The sequence below is a fragment of the Ixodes scapularis genome, unplaced genomic scaffold, assembly GCF_016920785.2.
Source record: "Ixodes scapularis isolate PalLabHiFi unplaced genomic scaffold, ASM1692078v2 PGA_scaffold4__175_contigs__length_147842914, whole genome shotgun sequence".
Lineage (NCBI taxonomy): Eukaryota > Metazoa > Arthropoda > Arachnida > Ixodida > Ixodidae > Ixodes > Ixodes scapularis.
The window spans coordinates 30,060,560-30,068,618 of NW_024609879.1; the positions used below are offsets into that span (position 1 = coordinate 30,060,560).

Here is an 8,059-nt window from a genome sequence, read left to right on the forward strand (position 1 = left end):
ACGGTCCTTGCTTACCATGCCGTCAAAAGTCGTTTACACAACATATCTCTCCTTTCACGCGAAAAACGGTAGAGCATTCAACTCGTCGAAAAATCCATGGCAACCATCCGAGTCAAGACATCCATTGAGTCAAGACATCCATCGAGTCAGAACATCCATCCGAGTCAAAACATCCATCGAGACAGAACATCCATCGAGACAAAACATCCACGAATGGATGTTTTGACTCGATGGATATTTTGACGCGTTGAATGTTCTGACTCGGAGTCGGGTACTTGTAGTGACCGCTTACGAGAAGAAGAGAAGCGTGATCACGAGGATGTGGCAACCAGGCGCGCGAGCAGCGGAGATGAGGTGTTCAGAGCGACGTAAACCATACTGTAAATGTTGTAAATAAAACTCACCATTGTTTTCTCCTCGGACATGAGTCGATTATGTCCCATAAAAAGGTATTTAACTTCCTAAAGGATGTCCATATTTTGAAACTTATTTAAGTATTCTTAAAATATTGTTTACTGACGTTAATGAATAGAGATTAGAGCATCTATCAATAACCATGCCATCGGCGCTCTTTCGCCAAATCTGGTCCTGACGCCATTAAAACATATTGATTCATTCATTTCAGGCAATTGATAAAACCTGTGAGATGCAGGAATAAGTCACGAATTAGCAACTTTGACATATATTGATTTACTTATTTTAAGCACTGCAGTGCTGGGGATATTACTTTAAAACCTGGCGTTATTGCAGGAGTGGAAAAAACGATTGTTCAAAACGGAACAAAACGTTTCGGCAGCCGTGGCAGCGAGGTGTTCGCAATATAATGAACGCTTTTCAATTTTCACAGAATCTATCGACGTGAAATCCTTCTGCACCGTCATTTCTGGGATCAATCTGTCACGCTATAAAAAACTAGTCGACACACGCACCATCCTGCTGCACAGCCACTGGACCGGGCCAACAGCGCCACCACAGCGCCACGGGACCAACAGCGCCACCAGTTGAAAAGGAAGCTGCGGGCTGCGACCACTTATTGGGCATCGGCGGCAGCGAGTTGTTCGCAACATGATTAATGCTCTTCGATTTTTAAAGTTTGGAATCATTCTTTCCTTGTAAGTTTACCGTTGAAAATCCGCTCACGCGGCTGCCAAAGCGGTTTTTTGTGTGTGTGTGGTTTAGCGTACTATAATTCACCACATATGATAGCGAGCTTCGTCAATTTTTAGACTCGCGGACAGCATTTCGAGAATTGGAATCATTTGCGAGTTATTTTAATCGGTAAATGGTCTTTCCCATCAAGAATGGTCAAAAGGAGGCGGGGTTCGCAGATATTGGGAGAAGCTCCGCGCTCATGAACCTCCAGTTCAATCCTGAGCGTACTCTAACCCTACAGACAAAACTGCGGGCTCTGTCGATTTTTAGAATCTCGAAAAGAATTTTGAAAACCGCTCTATTTCTCGAGTTATTCTAATCGGAACATGGTCGATCCCTTCAAGAATGGTGAAAAATAGGACATGATTAAGCAACACTAGCGAGTTATAGTAGACTGCTTTCATTTTCCCCTCCGCTCTGAGCACGTCAAACCGCGCATGCGCGGCCCGCTATGCAGGGGTACAAAGCGGAGCTTCCAAGGCGAGTTTAAGTAGACCGTTTTCCGCTCACCAAATAGTGCAGCTAGAGCGTACGGAACAGCGACGTACGCAACCCCGAAAGCGGACGTTCGTGGTACTAGTTAGACGAAACATTTCAATGCAAATACTCTGGTTTGTCCTTTTTGTATGCAAAGCTGTCCTTTTACAATTAAACATGCACTTATTGCATCATGAGTCATTATAGTCATTATATTATAGTCATTATATTTAGAAAAAAAAGTGAGTTAGAAAACCTGAGGTAGCTGGCCAGGTGTGATGCTTTCGTAGGCAAGGCAAGCCGAAGCTGATCGCTGTCACGCTTGTTGTCTTCTCTTGGTCCCCCTACACGTCGCCGCACGTTCAAAGAACCAAGGAGGTCAAGCGGCGAAGTACGTTGCAGAGACGACTCCTGCTGTATCACTTAAATTGGCGAGAAATAGAAAATTTAATTTGCTTAGGAAATGCGAAGCGCCGCGATTTTCGCTCAAGGCACGGGCTGCTTGACACCCCCCACGTGAGGAACAATGATTTCTGAAGGCAGTTCTGCTTTGAAAAAGCCCTCCTGGAGACCTATGTTGGACTTTCGAGTAACTAGAAACAGAAGTGACGTACCGGCAGGAGGAGCGTAACCAAGCAACGGCGCGCACCGCGAAACACCCTCTTTGACGCCGTGACGACATTGCAAGATTGGAGTCTGTCACTCACTTGAGAGGCGTCAAGAGCCAACCCCCGCAGAGCGGAAGTGGCTACGCTGTCCCCCTGCCGTACCTACGCTTTCTCGGCGGTACCTATCTGGAATCTAGTCCCTACGCAAGCGTCCGTTTCTCTGGCAACCGGAGGAGCATTTTCTGCTTTTAGACAAGTGATGGCAGCCAATCCCTTGCGGCGGCGACCTTCACATCGGCTCTATTTTAAAGAAACTTGTCAAACTAAAAAAATACACGTGTTCTATTGAAATAAACTGATTTTGTAGCGGTTCCAGAAAATATTAGATAGAGTAAACTCGCATAAAAAGCTAGAACAACATGCGGGACGCGGGTGAGCGCCTAGTTCAAATTACTGGCGCTAATGACTGCTCAATAAACAGGAGGATGTGGCCTCTCTGGTACGCGGCGCAACTAAGCTGAGCCCGGCGCTGTCCAGAGACGACAAAGTTCGTCTCTGGAACGAGCTAACCTCCCGGCTCAACTTCCTCGGGCCTCCAAGGAAGCCTCCAAGGAAGGAGCTGGAAGGTTGGAAACGCTACTGGGCCATGCGGGTGTCGAAGGCGCGGGCGCGGGCTTCGGAGTTGGCGAAACAGGCGAGGTAATTTGCGCAGTTTACTCATAGTGTGGACCAAGCTATTGAATTACTTCCTTTACCCGCAGGCAAACAGGGGGCGGAGGCGCCCGGGTGCGCTCGCTGGCGTCATCATACTCACGTATTTTGGCGCTGGCGGGCGAGGACTCGGCCCTGGGCGCTCCTGGGTTTCCTTTATTTGAAACCAAGAAGTCTGCACTCTAGCCACAACTTGCCACCCGCCTGAAACTGGCCTCCGGGTTTGCCATTTTTCTTTTATCGAAATAAAGTGGAGATTTGGGCCAGTTCGTTCATTGCAAACAGAAAAAGCGCCGAACAAAACACAGGGACGGAGCCGAAGGGAAACAGGACAAGGTGCACTCTCAACTGAAGTTAAATTTTCAATAAACTTCAGTTAAGGGTGCATTTTGTCCTGTTTCCTTCGTCTGTGTCCCTGTGTTTTTCGTTTGTTTGTTTTCTTATATCATTGTTGATCTCAACATTCCTCTACTATGGAATCTGTCATGCTTCCATGTGTGACAAAACACACACGAAATGGCACTGTGCTGAACTAAGTGAAGTGTAGTGTGAAATAATGTCTGTGATATATCCTGGATAATGACAAAGAATTTATACGGTGTTTAATAGTCCATGCTCAATTTTAAAGAAAGTATTTGCAACCTGTGCTTTCAAACATGTTTATTTTTCATGTTACGGCATTGTTGTAAAAAAAAGAAAGCACTTTCAAAGACACTGCTTGTTGTCTTTATACATTCAGACTGACACACATCCAATATGCGATTATCGAGTAATACACCTGGCCCTGTGGTAACCATAATAGGTTGTAAAATGGAACAGGGCAATGGAAGTGTAGAGAAAATGAATCGATGTCCAAACCCGATACGAACAATATATTGCAGTAAAAGACGCAAAACGGGTCTTACCAGTAGCCTCATTGAGTTATACGTTTCCTGCAAGGGCGAGCCAGATGCCCTGCTGGCTAGCTACATAACCCACAAAACATTCTGTTATTGTTCCAGTCATTTTATGCACCCAGCTTGCAAATAAAAAAAAAGCTCTATCAACATCACCGTGATGCACCAAATAGCATATCGGAGGCGGTACTACATGTCCGTAAAGGTAACACGGTGGTTGTGCGACGAACTGCGCAAGGCATTGGAGTTGACACTGTGGAGCTTATGGACGACCTTGACTGTGGAGCAACACGTGAGGCACATACTGCCACGGGGGGCTTCTCTGGTGGCGAGGGCGTCAGTCGAGGTGAGGACGACGAGGGGTGCGCTGTCGCCGGTGGCGTCCCTCGTGTGCGGGAATGCCACCGTGGCGAGGACGATGAGGGGCTCCCTGTCACCGATGGTGTCACTGGTGGGCGGGACCTCCATTGTGGCGACGAACTCCTTGGCACTGGTGGTGTCCCTGGTGGGCGCGACTGCCATCGTGGCTTGCGTGGGGCTCCGGGGAGGCACGGCTGTGGCGGGTTCGGAACTGGGCAACAAGGCGCTGCCTCAGAGCCCTCCCCCTGTCCGAGAGGCTGACCCGAGGGTGGGCAGGAACTAGCCTCTCGTCATCCGCCACTGACCCCTCCGAGCTCGGCCCAGACTCCAACCCTGGCTCGTGAGGGTCCGGTTCTTCCTCCCTCGATAAAAGGCACATATTGTGGAGCACTGCACAAGACGATATAATGACGGTGGCTGTTGTTGGATGATAATACAGAGTCCGGTGTCTTTGCAGACACTTGAATCTGCTTTTCAACAGCCCAATGCAGCGCTCCACAATGGACCTTACCGAAGAATGTACCTTAATAAACCGGCTGCAAGCGGTGGAGGTCGCGTGGAATCCAAGGGCAGGGGTGATGAGCCAAGGTTTCACGGCATAGCCGCTGTCACCTGCAGAGTCGGAGAAGGAAATGTATGATATTAATTCTGTTTTTTTTTTTTAAAGAATACTTCAACGACAGTTGAATTATAGCCGTCGTGTTCAGAAATAGGCTGAATATGATTCCACAATACCCGTAAATGACAATTGCACATTTGTATTTTAAGCTTGATGGCTGTATTTTTCGTTATAAACAGCCCACACTGGCAAGCGCTCGGAGAGCAGCCAACGGAGAGCATGTCACATCCGGGCAATCGTGACATCTGTCTCGGAATGAGCAAAGCTGCGGCGAGGCAGACGTCGTCAGGATGCCCTAGCTGTTCCAGCAACCAACGCGGTCGAGGACGCCAGCGATCGGGCCACCGCAACTAACCCCAAAGCTCCTTTTGCGTGAATTTTGAGTGACGGGTTAATCTTCTATCATCTTGGGACACACAAAAGAGAGTCCCGTCGAGTGTGGAATTCCTCCCTCCCCTTTTCTCTTCTGCTGGCCGTAGAGCTGTCGGGATGGCGTCAGGTTCAAAGCATGTATAGTTCTAGGTAAGACAGTTATCATCCTTACCTGTCAAGGCTCCTAGACGGGCATTACAGCTTTAGCGACATCTAGAAAATGCTCTTTGCTAATTGCCTAATTTATTTAAATGCCTTTTAGTGCCTTTTTTAACAAGAAATTGATGAGTTCGATGTGATATTGCTCTTTTGAACACGTATAGACCAAAAAATAAGCACCGAAATTTCGTTGTAGTATCCCTTTAAAATTGCTCACAACTACGCAGGTAAAACTGCTGTTTGCAACCTCTCCCCCCTGTAGTTGACAGCTGCGTCGGAGTGTTTCCAAGGAGACGTGTCACAGGTATGGCCAGAGCGTACGCCAGTTATCCATGTTCGGAACAATATGTGTGATATTGTAGCTTATAAGTGGTGCAGAGCCATCATGTACAGAACCAACAAATGGAGTATGCATACCGAGCAGGAGCCTGTTATCGTCTATCAGCCGGCCTTGCTCGAAGTTGCTCCGAAGCCACGAGTAGCCCCACGCGAAGGAGTTGTGCACCGACCCAGGATACCGTGGGTCGATGCTCATCACCCGGCAGTCGGCGTTACACACCTGCAATAGTGAGACATATGTAGACATTATTTCAACTGAATCTACAAACAGTTGATTGCGCTCATTGTCATGGGGCCCTGTCAAACGTTATTTACATGTTGAACAACACACTACCACAAATTGTGTGGTTTACAAACTTGAAATATTAAGACAGCGCAAAAAAACGACGGAATATTGGATGAAATAGGACACAGACGGAGCGCTGCCTGTGTTACAAAGAAAAAATTATATGATAAATAGCCACTACCTTTGATCCACGTAATAGTTTAGGCAAATTTGTTTTTTTTTTCTTCAAATGAGAGTTTACACTTTATCATGCAGGACAGGGACGAATGATTAAAAGCCTAACACGACAAGAAAACAAATAGAGATCGAAAGCTTTTCAGCTAACAAACCCTCCCTTCCTTCGTCGAACAAACGCTTGTGCGGAGGATGAACGAGTACTAACAATTTATAACTCTCTAAAATGGCATATCCACACCGTATTAGCGTTACGCTCTTTTTCAAACCCATTCAGAACGGGCATTGATCTATAACTAAAAGCGCGAGATAGCTGCTTTGGATAAAGCCCCGGCGGCTGCACGAGCGCTCCTGCAGCGAATGCTCCAGTCAAGCCGTTCGCGCTTACAGTCTTCTTATATAGTTCATGCTAAGGTGAGACGTAGTATATATGTGATCATACTTACCTCCATCGCGTTCAGAGCGTAGAATTGTTTGCGGCACCAATACGCCGCCTTCGTGACGGTGGGGGCGATCATCGTCCCGTCGACGCAACCGATGACGCCGGGTATCCTGCCGAGCCGTTGGAAGCCCCTCTCGACGTCTTCCCTCTTGCCGGTTGTCTGGGAAAAGTCGATCCATCCGCGCCGGATCCCCAGAGGCTGCACAATAGCGAGGGACACAGCCCGCACAACAATGCCGACTGTAACCTGATACATCGCTAGGTGCTCGTCGCTCGCCACCATGCTCTGAGAGCTTCCCGCACAGTTTGCTCCCCGTGGCTAAAAGCGAAGTGCGCACAACACTTGCTGTCCCACAGACATCACCGTCCACGAACCTCGCAGCCTCATCTCTGGGTCCTCGGGCAGTTCGTCGCACAATCACCGGACCACGTTCTTGGTGAGACGGTACTGCCTCCGAAAAGCTTCCTCCGGTAGTACAAAGGCATCGCGGTGTCGCGGTGCTGCCAGTGGAGCCTTTCCGGAGGGAAAAAAAAAGTTGAACAATAGAAAGACTGTCGCTCTGCCTCCGAGACGCCGTGTTTCCAATTTCGCTACCGCGAAGAGACCATCGACAGACTCGTTCCCTTTTCAGACGAAACACCGAGGAAACGATACGTCAAAGTGTTGTCAGTTCCGGTGGGGGCGGTTCGCCGTCTCCGCCCACATTTTCGTAGGGAACTTTCGTCATTCGAGCCTCAACCGATCAGACGCGATGTCGTCACTTCCGTTTCTTTTAGGAGAAACGAAACATTTGTCCAACATAGGTCCCCTGGGCGCCCTTCTGTCGGCGTTGGAGGTGCCCGAGTCTTTCACCGCGGCGCAAGGCGCTGTTGTGCCGGGTGATGAAGCACTGTGCATCATGCTGCGGTGTCTCGCGTACCCCAACCGGCTCTTCAACCACGAGAGGGTGTTTGGTCGGGACTCATCAACCATCTCCAGTATTGCCAACCCAAGTCATAAGCCACGTTCATGATAAGCTTGGCCACTTGCTGTCCGATATGAATAACCACAGCTGGCTGCCGCTGGCGAGTCTGGAGCTGTTCTCACAGGTAAGACCCTGCGCCTTTTGTGTCAATTTCGCATTGCCACGGTTCGTTGCACTGTTTGATGTCACGGAACCGTTTTGTAGGCCATTACAATTTGCATAGTTTTTCTTTGGCGTGGACTAGCGAGATGCGAACTACCTATAGGCATGTTGAAGAAGACGGAGGACCAGAAATGAAAAGTACGCTAACAGAGCGCTGAGGCGATCTTGTTTACATATGCCTGTACTCTCACTGCACGTAACGAAAGTGTTTATCCATGCTAGCTATGCAGATATTTCCACTAGGGTGCTGTAAATGCTTGGCCAATGAAAGTGCCTGTGACATCATTCTTCAAATTTCACCTAAGATTTGTAAATCTAGTCGTGTGGTGCTACCACA

At 48.4% G+C, this 8,059-nt stretch overlaps 1 pseudogene; it reads left to right on the forward strand.

Annotated features, from left to right (window-relative positions):
• Nucleotides 1-423: 423 nt before the first annotated feature.
• On the forward strand, nt 424-7,804 carry LOC115330591 (annotated as a pseudogene).
• Nucleotides 7,805-8,059: the final 255 nt, after the last annotated feature.